This window comes from Manis javanica, chromosome 3 (genome assembly GCF_040802235.1).
Source record: "Manis javanica isolate MJ-LG chromosome 3, MJ_LKY, whole genome shotgun sequence".
Taxonomy (NCBI): domain Eukaryota; kingdom Metazoa; phylum Chordata; class Mammalia; order Pholidota; family Manidae; genus Manis; species Manis javanica.
This window is the reverse complement of record NC_133158.1, coordinates 101,716,665-101,743,112: the sequence shown is the minus strand read 5'-3', so window position 1 is coordinate 101,743,112 and position 26,448 is coordinate 101,716,665.

Below are 26,448 nucleotides of genomic sequence, written 5' to 3'. Positions count from 1 at the left end.
CTTCTCACTAGCCTCTGGTTTCTGATGAGAAATCTGTTAATTATACTGAAGTTTCCTTATATGTGATGAGTCATTGCTCTCTTGTGCTTCCATGATTCCATTTTTGTCTTTAGACAGTTTGATTATATGTCAAGACATGGTACCTTTGAATTTATTATATTTGGAGTCTGTTGAGTTTCTTGATGTGTAGATTCATGTCTTTCATGAAATCTGGAAGGTTTTTCAGCCTATACTTCTTCAATTATCCTTTTGCCAACTTCTCACTCTCCCCACCTTCAGGACTTCCATGGTACATTTGATAGTGTCCCACAGGTCTCTTAGGCTCTCCATTTTTCTTCACACTTTTTTCTTTCTGTCATGCATATTGGACAATCTCAGTTGACTTCTCTTCAAGTTCATTGATTCTTTTTTCTGTCTGCTTCAAATCTGCTATAGAAAATCTCTAGTGAATTTTTCATTCTGATTTATATTTACAGAACTTCTATTTGCTCCTTCTTTTTTATAATTTCTCTCATCCTTGAAAGTCTCTATATATTGAGACATAGTTATCCTAGTTTTCTTTAGTTCACTGTCTATGATTTCCTTTAGCTCTCTGAGCTAAACCCATGGCTCCCACCATCTCATTGTGTGTGTTTAAAGTGTGTATCTAGTGAGTTCAATGTCTGATTTCTTCAAAGATAGTTTATATTAACTTCTTTATTACCTGTGCATGGACCATACTTTGTTTTTTGAATGACGTCAGCAACATGGCAACATGAAACACTTCTCCTTTTTAAGCCTCCCTTTTGAATCAATGATGTAGATATCCACACACAAACAAAAGGATGGTGGTGGGTTTTTGGGGTCCAAAATATCCTCAGTCCAAAGAACCTGGAAAGCACCTTGCCCACAGTGCAGCTGGAAAAAGAGAAAAAAACCCATATGGGCTGTGGATCCAGCAGAGCCAAAAAAACAGCCTAGACTCCTCTCATTGCTGTCCAGGAAAAATCAGGTGAGTGCTGCCCTGAGAAGGTATTTGTGCATGAGAGAGATCTTGCAGAAGTTCAGTTTTCCAAAAGGGAAACTCCAGTACAATAATGGAGAAAAAAATAGAAAAATATGAGTTTGGTTGCAGCAAAGATAGTAAAAGAAAATTTTCTAGGACAATCCCTCCCCCAATGAAACATTGAACAAAAGTAATTTGTCTGGTGGAGGGAACCCTTCCCATGGAGAAAAGGAAAGCCATGAGTGAGTGCCCAGGTACCCTACCTGGGTGGGACATGGCTAAAGAGACCCACTTCACTCTGCCAGCATGAGGAGTACTAAAGTGGGAGCTCCTTGGGGGTGTGGGAAGATTTCCGGAAATTCCGAAAAGAATTTCATATTATGTTAGAGGAATTGTGCACACCAACAAGGCCACCTGCAGGCTTCTGGGACTACCACCCCCAGGAATCTTCCTACCTGGTCAGCAGACACCCCCAGGGTACCAAGTGCTAACTTCACACCTCCCACCACTCTCCTTGTGTGTTTTCCAGAATGCATCTGCAAAAGTAAGCTCTGATACACACTGCTCAGAAAACAGGCAACAGTCAATGGTGGGCAAAGAAGGAACCACAAACTTAAGCTGTAGTGCCACCTTCAGGAAAACAAAAAAGAGGGTTCCAATATCCAGCCTTGTGAATTCCAAGAACCAGAGAAGACATAAAAGCTTAAAGATTCCATCACAAGAGAGAACAAGAAGAGTGAAGAAGGTCCTCCTTTACAAACACAGAAGAAAAATTCATGTAATAGCAATACCATTGAACATAACACCCCTTCTGCTGAAGGTAACAAGCACAAAGTTAAGGAGGTATCTGCTACTTCAAATGTGAAAGTACTACTGCATAAATACAAGGAATATGAAAATCAAGGAAATATGGCATCACAGAAAGAAAATGACAATTATCTAGCAACCAAGCTCAGAGGCATAGGAATTTTCAATATATTCAAAGCAATATTGCAATTTTACTGATAAAGAATTCAAAATGGTAATTAAGAAGATACTCAATGAGTTATCAGAAAACTCTGAAAGGTAATTCACTGAAGTCAGGAACAAAACACATGAATAAAACAAGTTCTTCTTCAAAGAGATTTAAACTAGTCTCTTCTTTTTTAAAAAGTTCAAGTTGAAATTTCTTCTTCAACTGCTATTTGTTCTTTTAACTTGCTTTTGTTGATCTCTTCCATATGAAAAAAAGCACTTTTTAAAAGAATCATCAAATTTATTAATATTTTTGTTAATACTTATGTATATTAAGTCACAGTGAGAAAAAGTTCTCCCTACTTTTAGATTATAGAGGTACTCACTTAGGTTTTGTTCCAGTTATGGCATAGTTTTAGGTTTTATATTAGATTTTGATTCATTTAAAATTGATCTAGTGAATTGAGTAAGAAATGGATGACAGCAGGGTCCTTTGTTTTTGATGTATTCCAACTACCCAGAACAAGCAACTAGAACATAATAGGGGCTCAGAATATATTCCTTGAATGTGTGATGAAGCGAATTAAAAAGGAGGTTGGGAATAAACATGAACTTAACAACTAAAACATCCCATATGCTTTTAGATTATGTCAATAAGTCCTTATAACAACCCTTTAAGGTGCTTTTTCATTGTTGGTTTTTTATCGTTAAAGAGAAAATCAGTGTGCCATCCTGATTCGTGTGACCCACCACACATGCACGGACATGGACGTTCATTGTGGGGCAGGGTGTTTTTCAAGATCCTAGATGTGGATTTTGACAGATTTATAGTCTTTAACCTTATCTCTACCACTTTCTAGCTTCGGGCAACTTATTTAACTCTTTATGCCTTGGAGTTTCATTTTAATCTACGATAGTTGTACCTAGTTCATAAATTTATTGTAAGAACTAAATGAGAAAATATATGCAAAGTCTTTGATTGTAGTACACATAAATGCTTGATAAAGTTTAGCTATTATAATCTACTGCAACCATTATTCATTTTCTCTTTCTACCTTTCTTCTACCAGTTTGATCACCAAATGTCCAAAACATCCTCAAAGGGTTTGGTTATGTGCAAAGCAGGTCATTTCTTCTTATGTATGCTCTCAGGTACATCAGCTTTCCACCAACAGCCCTCTTGATAGTGTGCACTTAAAATTCTCACCATTAAAATTCTTAATATTCTTTAAAATCTTAAAATTCCAACCTAGCAATGAATTAGAAGTAAGATAATTTTCTAATTTATGGGAGTCACAGTTAAACACATTTGAGGCCATGGAACCACATAAGTTTATGCTACCAGCAGGATGCCACGTTTGACCCTCAGGGAATAGATACAAGAGAGGGTATATTTCCAATACAAGGTTAGCAGTGAAGTAGCAAGATGACTAAGGAAGCTGGGCAGCAGCATGCTAAGAAAGACTCAGAGAGTGCATGGGGTAGGGAGCAAGGCAGGATCACCTGCTCTGATCACCTCCTATTCACCTCCTTTATGAGAGAGGGATTCCTGCCATGGGACAATGGGAATAACCAAACACAGGACATCTGACACTGGGCAGATGGAATGACGGCAGCTTGCTTGTCACACATAACTAGAGCTTGGAGGAAGGAGAACCCCGGGAGTCACAAAGGATTACACTCAGGAACAGAGTGAACTACCAGGGGGTGTGGGGGATGGGCTTTGTGAGTAGGGGGTGAGGTGTCCTCACCCACAGTCCATGGGAGGATATGCTTGGGTTGTTTGAGTAATTTCACAGGCTAGTAGGGAACGGAACCCTACTGCTCCAGATAAGCGGCAACTCCATGTGGTTCTCTTAATTGGGAAGTTTGTTTGGCTAAGGGACCCGATCTAATAGGAGCAAAAATGGCATTCAGGCCAAATAAGCCCTCCTGCCTTCACCAGCTACCAAGGCAGCACATGTCATTCATCTTTGATTTTAGACCTTCTACCCCAGCACTGAGAGAGGGTGGGTTTCCAAAGGAAAGAACACCTGAAAATCTCCTAATGGAGATCTTTAATCCAGCCTTCTGTGGCAGTCCATCCTGCCTGTGATATGCCCCCACCAGTAGCCTTGCACAGGAAGCTCGGCTCTTACTGTGTTGCTCAGTGAGATGCCACAGGGGCCAAGCCCTAAATCTTCAACGTGGAAAGCCAATTGCTTATCTCAGTAATCTCGTACATAAACCAAAACAGCCATCCAAACAGAAATGTGTAAATTGTGCATACATAAATTGATGATTAAATGAACATGTAACTATGGGAGAGAATATGTTGCTTTATATCAAATAATAAATATAAAGTGATTAATGAAACCACTTTAAATTGACAGACAGCTTAAACTTGGTAAATGAATAAGCCTCTAATGGAAACATCACTGTTAGGGATGACAGGAAATGCACATTTATTTAATGAATGCATTTTGTAAATATCCAGCCATTAGCTTTACTAGTGTTTTATTTCTAATCTACATGTATCACCTTTTTGGTAAACCAACCTTGTACTTAGGTAAGGCTATTTTCAATGGTGTTCTGTTTTTTAAGTGATGTTATTTCTACATCCATATTGATATAGTAAATTTCTCTGGCATTGACAGAATCTGTTAAAAATACATGAGCAGAAATGTGTTGGTGGGTTTTTTTGGTATTTATTGAATTGCTAAACATTGGCATAGCTTTTTAATTATCCATTCAAACTCAGAGGATTTCTTCCAGAAAATGGCACAACAATATGCTAACTTTATGTTTAAACTGCTCAAATTAATTATACTTCTTCAGTAGAAAACCCATGTTTTATAAGAATTTAATGCAGTATATGGACCTTATCCAGTGACTATGAGAAAATATATAATAAAATATATTAAAAGATTTTTTAAATAATGTATGTCCAGTGGTAGTTTTGAAGACATCTCATCTCACATATATTACTTTTTTTGGAGTCATTTTACAAAACAAATCAATAAAAAAATGGAAAAATATGTGACCATTTCATCTGAAATAGTTTATACATTTAGAACTTCATAGTCATTATATTCATCATAAAGTTAAATTCTTCATAAATGTAGATCAAAACAAAGTAATCATTTTTAGAAAATTTAAGATGCTAGTTTTTTTTTAAGGGCTACAATTCACCAATTGACACAAACATTTATTTAATATAGATAGATAGGTAGATAGAGCATTACTAATTTCCTGGCACTGATGATAAAAACCTACATTCACAGAATTTACGTTTTGAGGGATTGGAGAAAGGGACAATCAATGAGAATATTACCTAGTGACAAGTACTATGCAATTATTAAAATTACATGGTAATGTTAAAAACTATACTACTTCAGGTTCAGTGGTGAGGAAGACCACTTCAAAAAGTGGCAAAAGCTTAGTTCTGAATATGGAGAAGTGGATTTTATTTTATTTGTGATCAGTGTTGATTAGAGAGATAAAAACAAGTATGACATGATCGCTCTGAATCAAGGAGAAAGGATTAAAGGGCTGCAAGTGTCAGAACAAGACAAGCAAGGAAGTTATGTCCAGAAGATTGAATCTGTGGAGGAATGGAGGATTAAAGATGGTGGCGTGAGAGGTGAGACAGAGGCTTCCTCCTAAAACTGCATAATACGAAATACATAATTACTACAACTAACCCTGAGAGAGCAACAGGAAAGAGGACTGCACTAGAGTGCATACACGTGGAGAAAAGACCAGACCTCATGGAACAGGGTGACGTACCAAAGCTATGGCCATGCAGGACCCAAGCCCTTCCCCCACCCCAGCTCACGGGCAGGAGGAAGAGAAACTAAGCAGGGAGGGAGTGGAAGCCTGGGACTGCTGAATACCTAGCTCGGGAGATCTGCTCTGGAAGCACAAACATACACTTCATGGTGCTTTTATGATACTCGCATGATTACAGGGTTGGAAAGCAGAGGCAGGCAGAGCTCCTGGGAGGACTGGGATTCCAGCCACTTGTGGAAAGCAGGGATCCATATCCAGCTGCTCTGGGACAAAAGCTTATACCTGTGTGACTGGCCCACTGGTTCAGGCAGAGGAAGCAGGCATAGGAGCCGGGAAGCAGAAAACAGCTCTTTCCTCCCATCAGGCACCAATACCACTCCCCTGCGACCCCCAACATTGCTTCAGGGGCTGAGCAGGTCCAGAGAGTAGAGCTTCTGGATACTAGAGGGCACCATATACAAATATGAAATGCCAAAGGAACCTGGTTCAGAGTAAAATTATTAATACAACTCCAGAGAAAGATTTAAATGACATGGACCTCATGACTCTTCCTGAAAGGGCGTTCAAAATAAAAATCACTAACATGCTAATGGAGATACAGAAAGATATTCAAGAACTAAGGAATGAATTCCAGTTGGAGATCCAGTCATTGAAGAACACAATGGAAGGTATTAGAAGCAGGTTGGATATGGTGAAGAAGATGACAAATGAAATAGAAACCAGAGAAGAAGCATACAAAGAAGCTGAGGCACAGAGAGAAAAAAGGATCTCCAAAAATGAAAGAATATTGAGAGAACTGTGCAACCAATCCAAATGGAACAACATTCACATTACAGGGATACCAGAAGAAAAAGAAGAGAGAGAGAAAGGGATTGAAAATGTCTTTGAGGAGGTAATTGTTGAAAACTTCCCCAATGTGGGGAAGGAGATAGTCTCCCAGGCCATGGAGGTGCACAGATTTCCCAACACAGGGATCCAAGGAAGACATATAGTAATAATTGGCAAAGATCAAGGATAAAGATGGACTATTAAAAGTAGCCAGAGAGAAATAAGATCACATACAAAGGAAAGTCCATCAGGCTAACATCAGACTTCTCAGCAGAAACCTTACAGGCAAGAAGGGAGTGGCATAATGTATTTTATGCTATGAAGCAGAGGGCCTGGAACCAAGATTACTTTATCCAGAAAGATTATCATTCAAATTTGAAAGATAAACAAAAGCTGAGAGAATTTACCTCCCACAAACCATCTCTACAGTCTATTTAGGAGGGACTGCTATAGATGGAAGTGTTCCTAAGGTTTAATAGCTGTCACCAGAGGAAATAAAACCACAGTAAAGAAATAGAACAGTTAATTACTAAGCAAATGCAAAATTAAATTAACTATCCAAAGTCAATCAAGGGATAGACAAAGACTACAGAATATATGATACCTAATATATAAGAAGTGGAGGAGGAAGAAAATGAGGAGAAAAAGAAAAGAATCTTTAGATTGTGTTTGTAATAGCATATTAAGTGATTAAGTAGACTCTTAGATAGTAAGGAAGTTAACCTTGAACATTTGGTAACCATGAATATAAAGCCTGCAATGGAAATAAGTATATACCTATTGATAACCACCCTAAATGTAAATGGACTAAATGTACCAATCAAAAGACATAGAGTCACTGAATGGATTAAAAAAACAAGACCCATCTATATGCTGCCTATAAGAGACTCACTTTAAACCCAAAGACATACACAGACTCAAAGTGAAGGGATGGAAAAAGATATTTCATGCAACTAATAGAGAGAAAAAAGCAGGAGTAGCAGTACTTGTATCAGACAAAATAGACTTCAAAACACAGAAAGTAACAAGAGACAAAGAAGGACATTACATAATAATAAAGGGGTCAATCCAACAGGAAGCTATAACCATTATAAAAATCTATGTTCCCAACACAGGAGCACCTACATATGTGAAACAAATACTAACTGAATTAAAAGGGGAAATAGAATGCAATGCATTCATTCTAGGAGACTTCAACACTCTACTCACTGAAGGACAGATCAACCAGACAGAAAATAAGGAAGGACACTGAGGCACTGAACAACACCTTAGAACAGATGGAACCTACAGACATCTACAGAACTCTACACCAAATGCAGCAGAACACACATTCTTCCATGTGCACATGGAATATTTTCAAAAATAGATCATATACTAGGCCACAAAAAGAGCCTCAGTAAATTCAAAAAGATTGAAATTGTACTAACCAGTTTCTCAGACTACAAAGGTATAAAACTAGAAAGAAATTACACAAAGAAAAAGAAAAATCCCCAAAACACATGGCAGCTTCACAACATGGTCCTAAATAACCAGTGGATCAATGACCAAATAAAAACAGAGATCAAGCAATATATGGAGACAAATGACAACAATAATTCAACACCACAAAATCTGTGGGATGTAGCCCAGGCCGTGCTAAGAGGAAAGTATATTGCAATACAGTTCTACCTAAGGAAAGAAGAACAATCCCATATAAGTAGTCTAAACTCACAATTAATGAAACTAGAAAAAGAAGAACAAATGAGGCCCAAAGTCAGTAGAAGGCGGGACATAATAAAGATTAGAGCATAAATAAATAAAATCAAGAAGAATAAAACAATAGAAAGAATCAATGAAAGCAAGAGCTTGTTCTTCGAGAAAATAAACAAAATAGATAAACCCCTAGCCAGACTAATCAAGAAAAAAAGAGAGTGTACACACATAAACAGAATCAGAAATGAGAAAGGAAAAATCACTACAGATACCACAGAAATACAAAGAATTATTAGAGAATAATATGAAAAATTATATGCTAACAAACTGGATAACCTAGAAGAAATGGACAACTTTCTAGAAAAATATAACCTTCCAAGGCTGACCAAGAAAAAAACAGAAAATCTGAACAGACGAAATACCAGCAATGAAATTGAACTGGCAATCAAAAAACCATCTAAGAACAAAACTCCTGGACCAGATGGTTTCATTGCTGATTTTATCAAACATTTAGTGGAGATCTAATATCCATCCTCCTTAAAGTTTTCCAAAGAATGGAAGAAGAGGGAATACTTCCAAACTCATTCTATGAGGCCAGCATAACGCTAATACCAAAACCAGGTAAAGACACCACAAAAAAAGAAAATTACAGACCAATATCCCTGATGAATATAGATGCAAAAGTACTCAACAAAATATTAGCAAACCGAGTTCAAAAATACATCAAAAAGATCATCCATCATTATCAAGCAGGATTTATTCCAGGGATGCAAGGATAGTACAACATTCGAAAATCCATCAACATCATCCACCACATAAACAAAAAGGACAAAAACCATATGATCAACTCCATAGATGCTGAAAAAGCATTTGACAAAATTCAACATCCATACATGATAAAATCTCTCAACAAAATGGGTATACAGGGCAAGTACCTCAACATAATAAAGGCCATATATGACAAACCCACAGCCAACATTATACGTAACAGCGAGAAGCTGAAAGCTTTTCCTTTAAGATCAGGAACAAGACAAGGATACCCACTTTCCCCACTTCCATTCAACATAGTACTGGAGGTCCTAGCCATGGCAATCAGACAACACAAAGAAATAAAAGGCATCCAGATTGCCAAGGAAGAAGTTAAACTGTCCCTGTTTGCAGATGACATGACATTGTACATAAAAAACCCTAAAGAATCCACTCCAAAACTACTAGATCTAATATCTGAATTCAGTAAAGTTGCAGGATACAAAATTAATACACAGAAATCTGTGGCATTCCTATACACTAACAATGAACAAGCAAAGAGAGAAATCAGGAAAACAATTCCATTCAAAATTTCATCAAAAAGAATAAAATACCTAGGAATAAACCTAACCAAGGAAGTGAAAGACTTATACCCTGAAAACTATAAGACACTCTTAAGAGAAATTAAAGAAGATACCAGTAAATGGAAACACATCCCATGTTTATGGATAGAAAGAATTAATATTGTCAATATGACCATCCTGCCTAAAGCAGTCTATACATTCAGTGCAATTCCTATCAAAATACCAGCAGCTTTCTTCAATGAACTAGAGAAAAGCTTTCTAAAATTCATATGGAACCACAAAAGACCCCGAATAGCCAAAGCAATTCTGAGAAGGAAGAATAAAGCTGGGGCATTATGCTCCCCAACTTCAAGCTCTACTACAAAGCCACAGTAATCAAGACAATTTGGTACTGGCACAAGAACAGACCCATAGACCAATGGAACAGACTAGAGAGTCCTGATATAAACCCAACCACATATGGTCAATTAATATACAATAAAGGAGTAATGGATATACAATGGGGAGATGACAGCCTCTTCAACAGCTGGTGTTGGCAAAAGTGGACAGCTACAGGCAAGAGAATGAAACTAGATTATTGTTTAACCCCATACACAAAAGTAAACTCAAAATGGATCAAAGACTTGAATGTAAGTCATGAAACCATAAAACTCTTAGAAGACAACATAAGCAAAAATCTCCTGAATATAAGCATGAGCAAATTCTTCCTGAATGCATCTCCTCAAGTAAGGGAAACAAAAGCAAAAATCAACGCATAGGGCTGCATCAAAGTAAAAAATTTCTGTACAGCAAAGGACACCATCAACAGAATAAAAATGCACCCTACAGTATGGGAGAATATATTTATAAATGACATATCTTAAAAGGGGGTTAACATCCAAAATATATAAAGAACTTACATGCCTCAACACCCAAAAAGCAAATAACCTGATTAAAAAATGGGCAGAGGATATGAAAAGACATTTCTCCAAAGAAGAAATTCAGATGGCCAACAGACACATGAAAAGATGTTCATCATCACTAATCATCAGGGAAATGCAAATTAAAACCACAATGAGATATCATCTCACACCAGTAAGGATGGCCAGCATAAAAAAGACTAAGAACAACAAATGCTGGTGAGGATGCACCTCCTACACTGCTGGTGCAAACATAAACTAGTTCAACCATTGTGGAAAGCAATATGGAGGTTTCTCAAAAAACTAAAAATAGAAATATCATTCGACCCGGGAATCCCACTCCTTGGAATTTACTCAAAGAATACAACTTCTCAGATTCAAAAAGACATCTGCACCCCTATGTTTATCACAGCACTTTTTACAATAGCCAAGATATGGAAGCAACCTAAGTGTCCATCAATAGATGAATGGATAAAGAAGATATGGTACATATACACAATGGAATATTATTTGGCCATAAGAAAGAAACAAATTCTACCATTTGCAACCACATGGATGGAGCTGGAGGACATTATGCTCAGTGAAATAAGCCAGGTGGAGAAAGACAAATGCCAAATGATTTCCCTCATTTGTGGGGTATAACAATGAAGCAAAACTGAAGGAACAAAATAGCAGCAGACTCAGAGACTCTAAGAATGAACTAGTGGTTACCAAAGGGGAGGGGTGTGGGAGGGAGGGAGAAGGGTACTGAGGGTTACTATGTTTAGTACACATGGTGTGGGGGGTCACAGGGAGAACAATGTAGCACAGAGAAGGGACATAGTGGATCTGTGACATCTTGCTACACTGATGGACAGTGACTGCATTGGGGTATGGGGACTTGATAATATGGGTAAATGTAGTAACCACATAGTTTTTCATGTGAAACCTTCATAAGAGTGTATATCAATCATACCTTAATAAAAAAAAATTGGATCTGTGAGTATGAGGGAAACAGAGGAATCAAAAGATAACTTGATTTTTTAGCTTAAGTCCATTTGCAGGAGAGATACACTATGTAAGGTATTTACTGAAATGAGGAAGATAAGTGAAGGAGTGCCGGGAGCCATGCTACTCAAGCTGTGTAGCAAAGTTGGAGGAAGACCCCCACAAATCAAGGGCCTTTGCAGCTGGCTCCATTACCCACCTTGATTTTGTTATTCTCCATTATACTATTGGCTTTGCTTTTGCTTGTATTTTTGCCAAAGACTAAGCTAACCTTTGATAAGCAGCATGGAAAGGAAGAGAACATAAACTTCCCAAAAGCTTTTCAGGACAGTGCTCCTGAAGAATAGAATGCGCAGGGGCCAGATGGTGATCTTGGCATAGAGTACCAAAACCTGCAGTCAGTTAGTCAAACACTGACTACCCCATCTCCACCTAAGTAGGAATGCCCCCCTTGTTTGCAATGCTAGTGAAATTAGTGATGAAGAGTTTTATAGGAAAATTAGAGAAATAGAGTTATAGGGGAATACTGAATGGAATAACCCTGTCTGACACTTAATCAATCTTCTCATGTTTCTTCCCTCTGCTATTTCTATAGTTTTTCTTCTTCCCTCCTAATTACAGCCCTTTACTAGAATTCATGCCTCATATGTGAAATTACCATTCTTCCAAGTGGTAAAGATACCTCAAGACAAGTGCTGGGCATAGAAGCCATGGAGCATAATCTGCAAAGAAGTGAAAAACTAACCTTTTCAAACAACATTACTTCTCTCTCACTTACCAGCTTTACATCTCCCTGTATGGCCCCGGAAGATGCCTGGTTAGCCAGAGACGGGTAAGATTCCTCAAGGGAGGAACAACCTAAGACAGGCACAGTCGCAGGGGGACCATCAGGTGAGAAAATGGGGGCCAACAGAGGTGAGGCTTAGAACCTCATCCCCCTAGTTTTGAGAGAAATCGTCTATCTACACCCGTGGATGTTTTGTTGCCCTTGTCTGGCTTGGATTAATACCTAGTCTTTAGGCACAAACCTGATAATCTGCACTTGCCTTCTTACAGTTCTAAATCATGCTTTCTATGTTTATCTTGCATCTACCTATGATAGAATAAATATTATGAGGAGATAAAATGTACCCATTGCATTAGAAATATAGATGATGATACCTGCCTAGCTAACTGTAGTAGTGAGTGACCTGTATTTCACCCTGAGCTGATAGACTCCATAGTCACTGCTACATGCTGCACGTTTCTGTGGTCACATGCATTACTCAGAAACCACTTTGCATAGAAACAAGAAACACAATAGAGTCCATGTTGCTAAGAAAAGTTTCGGTCAAGAAACAGAAAAAAGATTACCTGTATAACACTTGATTAACCATGTATAGATTAGAAGGAAACAGAAAGAAAAAAGCTTGCCTGTGCTTGTTAATCAAAAGAACAAATAAAAAATAATCATATCCTTGTGCAAAATGGTATAAATAAAGCTGTCATCGGCACTCCAACTGACTACGTGTCCTGTCTCTCCATACGCCGACTCCATCCTGCACCTTTGGGCATCCCACCCCTAGGCTGGAGCTGGACTCCTGCAAGAGAGCAGGTTTGAGGAAACAGAAAAGTAAGAGTTTGGCCTTAATCTTGAGATGGCTCTACATTAAGTGGAAATGTTAAGGAACCAGGTGGCTGTATCAGCTTGGAATTCTAGGTACAGCAGGGACTTGAGTCATCTTCATGAAGATGGTGTTTGTCTTCTTCCATGCTTTTTTTTCCTGTTTTTTAAAAAATGTATACAAATATAATTGAAATACAATATTATATAGGCTTCAGGTACAACATAATGCAACACTATGATTTGATGATTACATTTATTATTAAATTCTCACCATAAGTGTAATTACCCCATGTCAACATACAAAAATATTACAGCATTATTGACTGTATTCCCTATATGCTACTTTCATCTCCATGACTAATTTGTTTTATATTTGGAAATTTGCACCTCTTTATCCCCTTTACCTTTTCCCCCATCCCCCACATGGCAACCACTAGTCTGTTTTCTTAATTTATGTAAAACCATGGAAATTGATGAGATCACCAAGAAAGAATGTACGTAGGGAAGAGAAGGGCCCTAGATAGGGACCTGGAGAACTCGAAAACTGTGACTTTGAGAGAAGGAGGAATCACCAAGACCAAAAGCATAGCCGGTGAGTAGGATTAAAAGTAAGAATGAATTTGGGAAACTTGGAAAAGCTGAATGTAATATTTGCCTTATAATTAAAGTTAACTGAAGACACCTGGCTGTTTATCATGTCATCTTCCCTGAGATCAAAAGCAATGTAAGATACTCACTCTGGGTTTTTTTAGAGATGGTCATACTGGAGTGTGAGTATTGGGGAAAAACACATACAATTTGAAAGTTTTCCTAAATAGGGCTGGAATGGATGGCAGTTAAGAGAACGAAGGTCATTATATTATCAGGATTTCACAGAGGTCTTTTCCAAAACTGATCAGACTAAAGTAAATAAGAAATGTAATCAGCTACAGACAAGAAAGGAAAATATTTAAATATTTACATATAATAATATATATGTTGTTTTATATATAAGAAACAAATTACCACAGCCAATTCTAATACTATTATTCTATTTTCTATCCCACATGTAGGGTAAGTCTATCTTAAACAAGCTAGAAAATAACCTCATATCGGTGATAGATCCATAATTTACACTTTTAATAGTACCATCAGTACAAGGTAAAATAATTTTTTATTCTCAAAGGTCTGTAAGAACAGATTTTTACCTTGCTGCAGTGGTTTTAGGGCTACTTAAGAGTTATTAGAGAATATTTTTCACCTGATCACTACGGACAAAGGACCTGCAGCTACCATGCCAGGACTTTTAAATTTCTGGATCCCATTGTCAATCACAGCAGTTCATTTTAGTAGAGCCAGATACATTTAGCCATTATCTATAGTAATATTAATTCTTTGAAAAAAAAATCCTACAAATTCAGAATCAGGAAGCTTGGATCCTAGCTCCAGGTCTGACATGAGAACTGGATGATTTCAAATACCTGATTTTCATGATTAAAATTACAGTGACTAGATGACCCTTGATGTTCCTTACAATACTCAAACATAATTGTACAAGCTACATGAATTTCTATTTATTGCTATCACTACTTCATGTTCTCTGTCCCCCACTGTCATTATGTAGCCCTCCATAAGCCCCTCCCCTAAGTCTGTGGCAGCTTTCAGAGAGCAACTTCTTCCATTAACACAACTCTATGTCGTATCCCAAAGCTTAGGCCTACGCTCCTCCTGCTCGACCTACACATTCAGAAATCCTCCCCATTACCCCTTCAGAGATCTTAAGCCAATATTACCCCTTTTCTTAGGGCTCATGCCTGGATCAGTTTATAAGCAACCCCTTTTTGGCTACATCCATGGGTTAGCACTTTGAATTCTACATTACAAACAGTCTGTGAAGTTTGAACTGGAAATAGGAAGCTGACTCCTGAATCAGCCCCCCAACCAGTTTCACAACCTCATGGGGTAAGCAGGCAGGGAGCTCCCTCCAACCAACCATGGCCTCTTACCTAACACCTCTTAGCCAGGCCCTGGGATTGAGAATAGAAAGCAGATTGGCAGTTGACTGGGGATGGGGCCAGTCAGGGATGGGAGGAAGGGATGACAAAGGAGACAAGGAAACTTTGGGAATGACGAATGTGTGGTTAGGATAGAAGCCCTCTTATCCAAAGCAATCCACACAGTTCGTCAGTTAAGGCCTGAGGAGCTCAGTAACCCATCGGGTTGGGAATCTGTGACTCAAAAGCTTCTACTATGACAGCTTCTGAAGGGGCTCAGGTAACATCACCTGTCACCTCACTTCTTTATTGTTGATGGTGGAGCACTGCTACAGCCCAGCCAGGTTTCCACCCCGTTTGGCTTCTAGTGCCTTGCTGAGCCCCTTAGGAAATCAGTGTTAGGGGTGCTACTTGCTGAAGCTCTGGCTATCTACAAAACTGTGAGCCCAATGGAGCCACCTATTATGGCTTCTCTTGGCACTCCACTTTCTGTTGGAATCCTTGTTCATTCAACCAGGCCACAATGATCCCCTACTATGCAGAGTAAGACGATCTTTCTGTCATTTTCATTCATTCAGGAGTGTCAAAACTGCATGAGCCCCAAATGCTGCAGCTTTCTAGTAGGAGATATATTTCAATTCACCCACAACCTTCTCTCCAAAAATCACCCACTTCAGCATGGTGGTTCCACCTGAATGGAGCCTGAATTAGCTCTCCCCAAAATGACCCAGGGCCTAGTGCTCACCCCAGACTCCTCTCTCCAACTTCCCTTTCCTGAGAAGCCTTCATTAGGGATCCCTTTATCTATCAGATACATTTCTCTACCTTTAATCCCAACAGTAAGGAAGGGAAAAGGCCCAACTTGAATTAATCTACAAATGAGAACTAGAATGGTGGCAATGCAAATAGATCACAGAGATATTTAGAAGACAAATTCAGTAGGACTTGGAGATTGGGTGGAGGCAGAGGTGTGAGAGCCAGGTTTTGGTTTAGGTCAACATGCTAGGTGCTGATACTACTAAATGAGGGGAAGAAAAACAAAACAGAAAGAGAGAATGGTTTAAGGGACATGGTGACTTTAACTTACACTTGGAACATCCACCTGCAGGTACCATATGGGTCAGATCTCAGAAAACTTTTATTTAATGCATTGATATACACATATTAAAGCCATGAAAAGATTAGACATCAATCAAGAAAGTTTTGAAAATTACATAAAAAGAAAAGAGGACTTTGCCTGCACTGCTAAATAATACCAAAGTCTGAGGAATAGAGAGAAAAGTATACAAAAACTACAATATAGGTAGTTTTTTGTAATATGCTTTAGAATTGGGGTTTGGGAGCACTGTTGTTTTTCAGCAGACTTTGGAATAAGAATTTTAAATTCCTCATTTTGTGAGTATAAATCACAAGTCATGGTACATGGGAACGTGGGACAGATCCAAGTAGCAGATCCCCAATGTGCTCCCTTTCTTCCAATGGCCGAAGCTTTTGGTTTTCAGTTTTTCTTTATTGAAGTAAACTCCCTGGTTCTAGCTCCTTCCTTTTTAGGATTTGTTCTTCTGCAGAAGCCTCCTCAGAGTTCTCTGGTTCTACCCCATAAGTTCTCCAGACATACCCAGAAAGTCTACTTTTCACTTAGATTCAAACTAGAACAACGGCCATGTTAGGTGGATATGCAAGTATAATGTGCTAGAATTAACAGAGCAGTGTTGAGCTTTCACTCCTTGTGATACCTTAGTGAATTGGTGTGACAGGGCATGACCGAGTTCCAAGAGACTCTCTATACCAACTCACAAAATATGACCATTTGTGGAAGACTTTCACATCTTAGACCTTTTCATGCTAGAATCAAAACACCTGAAGAGGGAGACAGGCAAGCTGATACAAATCCAGGTTTTTTCTTTCAGAAGCCATGTAGTCCTTATGCTGTATAGTCTGGTTTAGACCCTTGTATCACAAAGTCACATGGCATTTTTCTTCCACATTTGGTCTTATGAATTATGTGATAGTTTATAATATACCTTCAGCCCACTGGCAAATGATTCTTCATCAATTACTTATCTATACTACAACCTAAATTAAATAATTAATTTCAAGCAACTCAGTCTACATTCATGTCTATAAAGACATCTTACCTTTGTTCCCAATATTTTTTAGACTAGCCTATTCCTTATTTTGAAGATTCCTGACTACAACCCAAAGCTGTGATCTGTTCACCACTGTAGAGGAAAGGAGCTGCATCCCCACTCTGGCAGTGACACTTGGCAAAGCTCTCTCCATACCATCAATCCTTCTGAATCCTGGAGGTAGTAAAAGTGGAATTATCATTGTTACATGTTCACCAAAACTTATTTATTGAGTGTTTCTGTGATTCAAGCAAGCACTGTGTTAGGTAAAGAGAATGTGAAGATGGGGTCATTGACCTTACACTGGTGAGGATATGTGTACATACGATAGTAATGGTGATACACTGAAATAATTGCTACTAGACAGATGGTAATGAGAAATTTAAAATTATTATTCCAAATACTGGTGAACAAACAACAGCACTTCCCACACTCCCATTTTAAAGCATGGTATGAAAAAACAACCTATTTTATAGTTTTTGTGCCATGAAGACCCCAACCTTCAGTGACAGCATTTGGAGAGCCAGCTCTCTGTTAGCTGAGATGGAAGGGAAGGCTGGGTCCAAGAAAAAGTCATTCTGAGAGGTAGAGGCAGAAACTACAGATTTCTTAAGATCGTAGATCTTACAGATCTCAGGCCCTATATGACACTACTTCTGCTATATTTGTTGGTGAAAATAAGTCACAGAGTCACCTCAGAATTAAAAGGAAGGGAACAACCTCTCAGTGGGAAGCATGACAAAGAATTCATGTCCATCTCCATCTCACACAATGTGAAACACCCCTAGAGACTGCTGGAAATACTTGAAGAGCACTCTACATGAGGTCAATGCCTTACATTAGAAAAAGGAAGCGAAGGCCAGTGAAACTTGATCATCAGTGCTACTGTAAACCTATTCATAGCTAGGGAAGCCTAGGAAAATCCAAATAATAGCAAAGCTACTTCTAACACAACGTTACGGTCACTTGCTTTACCCAAACTCTTCAAATAAAGTATGAACAGCATCCTTGGTGCTACATCTCAGTGCTCATCCTCAACACCACACCCTCAGCCCAACACCTACCAGCTAAGCACCTCACTTTTTTTTCCTTACTGACTCTGTAGTTGCCTCCGTCTTGACCTCCTTCCTCCCAGGCAATGCCTTACAAGAATGCACTAACTCTGGTCTTCTTGACCAAGTGAAGAACTACTTTGAGGTACTGAATGTGTTCTGTTCCTCTAGCCTTTTACTTCTTGAATTTTGTGCTCTTTCCAGTCACTCCACCTTGGATCACCTAAGAAAAGAATGTGTAGTTCACCTCCCTTCTTCCTGCCTTTCTTCCCTTCTCTATCAATTAGGATTTGTTGTATGCATCAGAAAAATGTTCTTGCCAACTTAAACATTTTTTAAGTTTTAAAGTATATGTTGCATCCCTGAACATCTAGAAAGATTTCCTGAATCTCTAAAAAGGGGAACAAACAGGTGTGGAAAAAGACAGTAAAGAAAGATGTGAACCATAGCTGAGGTCATGCCAAAAAGTAAGTCCCCTAAAAACTTAGTGACAGTATTGCACACCTGATGCTGTTCCGAGACCACTACACAGCTGCTCCTTCAAACTTGACCTTGTAGCTACTGCTGTATATATGTCACTTCCAAAATGGAGTCTCCATTTTTTTTTGCTTGAATTACCCTTCCAATTCTATGTGACTGCATCTAATAGGCCAAGCCCTCTCTGGCTAGAAGACAGACTGGGCCATTAAGTATCTGATTTTCAGATTCTGTAAAGGGAGGGGGTGATGCTCTGTCTTCTACATTGACTTGTCAGGTAGGAAATTCCCTAATATAAGAAGGGAGTTGAGATGATTTTCAGGGAAAAAAAGAAAACAATTGATATACTTCATCTCTTTGATGAATATATATATGTGCATATAATATTCAAATTTTTAAGGATCAAAAAATGTTGCTACATAATTAATGCCATAACTATCACCCTTATGTGGAAAACACCTACAGACCTTATTTAAGGAGTGATGATCTATATTGTAATCAACATTCTGCTTTAATCCTGGTTCCTTTAGAACATCATGCTTTAGGGACAGGAAAGGAAGTATTTCCAGCTGTAATCAGATATCAGTGAAAACATGCCACTCCCTATTTCATCCACTAGTTCCTCAATTCAGAAGAAAATACCCTGTATTAGTTCCTGGCTAAGAATATCAATGCATCCTAGAGGACAATATCCTAAACATGCAACTGTGACCTCTTAGCAGACATGATAATTATTTAACCACTCCACCACTCTGAGAGGCCAACAGCTGGTAGATCATGGGGTACATGACATATGCAGTTACTCTGATGAGCCACTGCCCAGTGAAGTGAGTTCCTTGCACACAAGCAAGACTGTGTGCAAACCTCACCATGGTATAAAGGGAAATTGGTAAATTCATGGATTAGTAAATGCATGAAAGGCAAGGCAAGCAAACCCCAGCACGGAACAACTGTACATTCTACCCAGTAGAAGTCTCTGGTATAACCACCTTGTGATTAAATGAGGGTCTTATTTTCTATTATGTTCATGACGAGTTTTCACCACCAGGGGACCTTTCTTCTGATGAGCTTTCCTATGGAATCAAACAATCTTATAACCAAACACATATTCATTATATGTTTTTCACTTCTTAGAGACTTTCATTCTTCCTTTAATTTTCTTAACTTCACCACCAAACTATTGGCTGGGGCCCAGGAAGCAGGATAGCTACTGGCTGAAGCCATTTCTCATACCAGCCCATATGGACAGCAGAGTGCATTGCTCTACATTCTGCCCAGTAGGAAGATTTTCTTTTCCATTTTCTTTCAAATCAAACTCTGAAGTCAGCTGTTGTACCACAACAGTACATTTCCAGTCATGCTAGGCCCACTTCTCCCAGGACCTCTTCATGAGGCTAAAGAGGTAAGCTGAGGAAGGATGGCACTGTGGCAAAATAGACACAAAACAGACACATCTAACCCACGTGCACATTTTGTCTTTCAGGGCCTGCTATGGCCTAGTATTGTTAACACAAAGTTAATAAGTCACTTTACTTTTATGAGATTTGCCTTTACCCTCTGTCATCATTTGTCTTTTCAAAGTGAAAGTAGAATGCAGCAGCTAGTCTCTGCTTGCTAGGTAGAGAATAAAGTTTAGCCAGAAGGGTAGCTGCATACCAGCACCCAGGACATCTGGAAACTCCAGCTACTATAGGATCAACCACCTGATTAAGCTTCCAGCAATTCACTATCATCCTCAAAGTTTATATCCAAACTCTGTAAGCAATACACAAGCTGGCATATTAAAAGGAAGCATGAATTTTCCTTGGCATGAGTTGATCTTTTGTTAAAGGTCTTTGTTTTCTATTCGATGTAACTGCTCATGTGCAGTGACACCTGTTCAAGTATTGAAGAGAAGTTTGAGAGACTTGAGAAAGCTTAAAGATGAAGACTGGAAACAAATGACTGGGAACAGAAATGATATGACATTGTCAAATATTAACCCAAACACATGTTTGGTTTCTTTTCAGTTTGACAACTTTATTATTTTGAGTCTTCCAGCTTGGGGTTGATTAATGATTGTGCATTGAGTCCCCTGTACAGAATTTAATTGTTGTTAACAACCATTTGATCATTAATATGAGAGATGCCCTCTCAAAAAAAAACTGATGAAATAAATCAAAGATCTAAAAAAAAACTGGACATAGGGGAAAAAAAAGGAAGCGTGAAGAACTCATTACTACTATTTCTTTCAAGACTGAAAACAGCACTGATTTTTGTATTTCCCTTAGATGTACCATTTATTAGGGAGCGGGAGTTTCAGAGGTTGCTACTTGGTCCTTTTTTATCACAATAGCTCTTGCTTTCTAGGGTAGGAAATAAGAGAGTCAATTCTGGCAGTTGCTCAGCATATCCTTTACACTTGAGTGCAAAGAAAAATCACAGGGTGGTTTCAAGGTCCCACAGGACCTGGCATATGGCAGAGGAACCAAGATTCCATTTGTGTTTTGACTCCCAGGGTATCCTGGCCCCACAGGAATTAGAATTAACACAGATCTAGCAACAAAAATACCTTTTAAAGTCTTTGTATTGCTCCTTGCTCTGTGTCAACCAAGGACCACCTGTTAATGGACCGAGGCCCTGGAGGAAGGCCAGGAGGCTGTAGGCTCAGTTAGTACTTCTTAGGTATCAGAGGCTCTATCCTCAAGGGTACTACTTTTTATTCAAGAGCTCTGGGTTTGTGAACTACCTCAGGTCTGGAAATTGGACATAGATTCCTGACTGCAAAAATGTGAAATCAAGTCAGACTTTCATTCACCAAACTTGGAAATTTTCCAGGAATACAAATAAAATAAGACCTTTCTATGCTTTTCATCCATGCTAGTCTTAGGAACCTGTAATTAATTTGGTGGTACTAAAGATCCCAGCTGGACCAATCATTGTGATCACCAGTCAAGACTTACAGACTATTACAGTAACTGTGCCCTTCTTTGATCCTAGAAGTTAGATATGGCTAGTTGTCAACTATTATCTGGGACCTTATTATCTCCCATGAAGTCAGAGAAAACACTTCAGTGACTATGTTTCCACTATTTCTGGCTTAGAGAGAAAGCTACAAAAGTAATTTCCAAGAATTCTGTGGTTACCTAAAGAAGCATATTCTGGGCCTTCTAAGGGACATAATTTGGGGATGGGTGGATAGGTGGCACATAATTAATCCATGTCAACTTCCCCATCTCCATAAGTTATTGAATTTATTTTTCTATTTTAATTCTCACATTAGAATCACCTAAATATTACTTAAGTATCAACACCTGGGTCCTACCCCTAGACATTCGCTGTGGTTGATCTGGGTTGGCCTGAGGCATTGGTATTTTCCAAACATTCTAGGAAACCATAATGAAGAGCCAGAATCAAGAACCACTGCCACCATTTCCCTGTGAGTCTGTGGCCTGTAAGCACTTTTGATAGTAATTTCCACAATGATCAGGATTCTGAATTCAAACAATAGAACCCAGCTCTGATTTAAGCAAAGATAAATAGTGAAATGATGCTCAAGTAAGTCATAGAATTTCAGGGAACATTAGAGAAACTTGCTTGAGAGAAGGCACAAATAATAAGACAGGCATCAGCCAGGATTAGAGTAAAACCCTGCAAGAAAAGTAGTTTGGTGTGCACACCACAACTTGCACCACTTCTTGAAGCTGCAGTGAGAGCTGGAGGTTGATGTCCCACTCTCCCTTGTTGCTTTTACACACTAGCATGCAGCTATGACCAGCAGACTCCAGGATGTATTTTCCAAGGCCCTGATTCTTAATATCACTAGAGCATGATTCCTCTTATGGATTTGTCATGACTAGTTAATCCTACATCATAAGTCTATCCCTAGTTGTCCAGAAAGCTAGGAGTGGGAATATCTGTACTTTTCAACTTCTAATTAGAAGGTGGTGCTGAGTCTCACCAAGATTCAAGGTAAGTAACTCCAAACACATCAAAACAGGGTTCACCTATTAGCCAAAAAATGATAGATATCTCCCATATCATGTTGTAACATTATTCAGAAACATAAATGAATTATATAGGTCAATTAGGAAAATAAAACTTCATGAGCAGAAAATCTTGAAACTTATTCTTTGCCTGAGATGCACATTTAATGTTAACCATAACAATTAGAAATCTTTCTAAAATAGATTATACATTCTCCTATATTTAGAGGTGACACAAAATTTAAACTTGTATTACAGGAATCATTAAAACAATTGGTAACTTGAGTATAACAAGTTCCTGAGATGCTGACAGCCTTCTGTTACTGCACTGAAAAGCCCTCGAATGCTAGAGCTCTGGCATCCTGGGCTTCACACTTCTTCCCCTTGGCTTCCAAGTTCTTCCATTGTGTTCTGTTTTCAGCAATCCAGCTCTCTTCTAATTTTTTCTTCCTAATCTGCTGCATGCTAGAAAAACAAGTAACTATGAGGATGGGCCTATAATAAGTTAAAGATCCTGCACGACCTGAGTCTCTGTTATTTTCTGTGATTAAAGTATATAAACTCACTTGACCACTATTTTGAATGCTAGGAGGCCATTGTGCTTATTGATTTAGTGTTTCCCAGTATCCTAGAGACACTGAGAAATATGATCTTTAGCTGCATGAAAAAGAAAAGAGAATTTCCTTTGGCAAAGTTCTATGAGAGGCACTTAAAAGACATTTTCTCATTGGACTTTCACAACTCTTTGGGTGTAGGTTTTATAGGAGAAAGCTGAGGCTCAGAAGTATTGTGATAGATGAAAAGATGCAGTCTAATGCCCTTCTTGAATTTTGGCTGGAATTTGTGTCTCCCTTGATGACAAGAATGTTCCGGAACTTCTAAAGCTAGGTCAGATGAAGTCTTACAGCTTCTGTCTGGGTCCTTTGGAATGCTCAGTCTGGGAAAAGCCAACCTCCATTTATAGAGTTAAACTCCCCTGAGACTGACACGCAGGTAACTTCAGGCCATTGGCATGCTGTTCTACAGCCCTTGCATAGCCCAGACTTCCAGTCATCTCCAGTATGGTGCCAGATATGCAGAAGAAGCCATCTTGGCCCTCAGAGAAGCCCATCTGCCACCTGAATTCCACTGAGAAACAAATGCCACATGGAACTGAGGAATCACCAGCTGTGCCCACTCGAATTCCTGACCCACAGAATTATGACATATAAAAAAATGGTTGCTATTTTAAGTCATTCAGTTTTCTGAGTAGTTTTTCACAGAGCAATAGGTAACCATAAAATACATTAAATAAGTTGATTGGTTGTTTCAGCTAACTTGTGTTCAAATGAGGGGTCAAATTCAGGTCAAGGCATAGTGTCTTCCCCGTATGTCATAGTACTTCCAGTGAAAGACTAGGATATATATACATACTTTGAAACTATTTTTTAAACAGGCAAAATGTCAGTCTCATTATTTTAGTACCTAATTTTTGTGTAAAAACTTATAGTTTAAAAGTACTTCACACTTTCTCACGATTTCTTTCATTCTTCTAACCATCTGTGGAAATAAAGTTTATTATTTTTATTTTCTTAAAGAAGAGGCTACTAACAAATGAAACTACCTCCAATCTAGGTTCTCTGACTCCAAAAGGGATACTTTCCTACTAAATTAAAATACTTTTTCATCTATTCCATATGTAGTTCTCTACAATGAAATTTTTAAAGACAAAATCATCTATCTTCAGCTTGGATTCCAGTGGAGGGCTTAGTGTTATTGCTATCATGATGCCAAAATAAAACTTCAGGATGATAAAGCAAAAATTTATGCCAAGGAAATTAATGTTGTTACTTTCAGTTCCAGTTCTTACTCTAAGTTTTAGAGTATCTCATTTGCTAAAGTTATCCCTCCTTGCACTAAATAGCACTATCTTGATACTCAGGGGAGAGATCCAAAAAGTGTTTCAGCAAATGTTCATTAGCCACCCCTCCCCACCCCTGATATGTTAAAGTGATGTAGCTGATGGCAGTGGGCATTGATATTAACAATAAGTTCCATCCTTGCCAATTAAGACATTATACTTTTCTTCCTGATCATCCTTTTAGACCCTAGCTGATCTCTCATATTCATTTTAGTGATGGGTCCTCCTTGCCTAAAAACTGTGAAATCAATAAATGAGCTAGGCAATTTTAAAAGCAATGGATATTTTCAGAGCTTCGCACTATAGCTTCCACCCTTTTCAGTGATTTTTTTTAAAAAACAGTTCTTTTTAAGATATTATTAATTTCTTTAAAACTTTTGCAATATTAAGCAAAAGAATAAAGTCTAAATAAACCAGAATACAAGTAGATTTTCATACACACTTTTTATCATGTAAATGACAAACAGACATTGCCTCCTCCCCTCTCAAATCCTGCCTCAGGACACTGATGTAGCTAACAAATACACTCAGTCAGTTTGACAGTTAAAATCCAGCCAGAAATTACAAATATTCAGTGTGCAGCACACTGTAGCAACTCACTATAAAGAGCAGATCTAGAAAATATTCAGGCTAAAGAGACATAAGGCAGAACCCTGAAATGGTAGGAGAAAGTGCTGGGCATTATGTGAGTGACTGAGAAGCAGGAAAACCTGGAAGTTGTAAGGAATGATCTCCCGAGAACGGCAAGGCCCATCTCACTGAAATAAATTCTACCCTAAAGGTACAGACGAGGGCAGACAGAAGATGCCAGGTTCAAAGGAGCCAAGTCCTGTGATGTTGAGCTCACACACTCAAATCTCCTTATCCTGGAAAGATCTGATAAATTATATAACAATACTCAATATTAATTCTTGGACCTGAGTAATCAACAGTTATTTGTGTGTAATTAGTAATTTTCTCCTTAAATTTTCCTACTTTTTAAAAATCCTTATTAAGTTTTGGATCACTTCATTTGACTCTATTAAATGTATACTTTTCAAAATCTATTTGGACCATGATCAAGCAAATATAGATTTCATGATGGAAACCAAATGGAGATTTCTCTCATTTTTCCGAGTGCAACACAGTAATTTTATTAATGCTTTTTACACTGGATGAGAAATTTTCTTATATACACATAAGTACAAACATCAGCAAAAAAACTGTGGTAAATGGAAATAGATGATGGTGTTGAAAATGTAGCTGCTGGCTTCACTTTGGGTTTTTCAGTATTTTCATATTTTTATTCTTATGATGATGTATTTCAAATGCAGGTCAGACATCATTTTTGAGTATTTCAAAAATATTCAATATCTGTATTATAGCTCTTTGGGTATTAAAAGACATCTAATATCCATAGATATTTAGTACCAAAAAAAAAAAAAATTCCCCAAACTGACTAAAGGACACAAATAAGTAAATTGAAAAGAAATACATGGAGATAGAAAAATAAGACATAAGGATTCTAATTAAGAAAAACAAAGCCCTTCTAAAGTCAGACGAAAGATTATATTGCTTTAAACCTACAAAAAATACATAGCCATCTCTAGTCCAATACCCTCAATTTAATGCTGACAAAACTGAGGTCTTAAAACACTCCTTGACTTGCCTGAAATTACAAAATTGGAGTAAAAACCTTGAGACCACTCTGTCTATGTCAGATGGAATCCCCGGGACAAGAGGAGTTCATCACAGCATATGGGTCTTCTCACAGATGATTTACATGTACATACTCAGCAAGCCTAGGCAAATCTCAACAAAATTCTAGTTGACTCTTCTTCAGTTTTCTCCATTTTACTTTTGTGCTTATCAAAGCTATAAAGGCAGAGATTAAAACACTAAATGATTTATACTCCCCTCC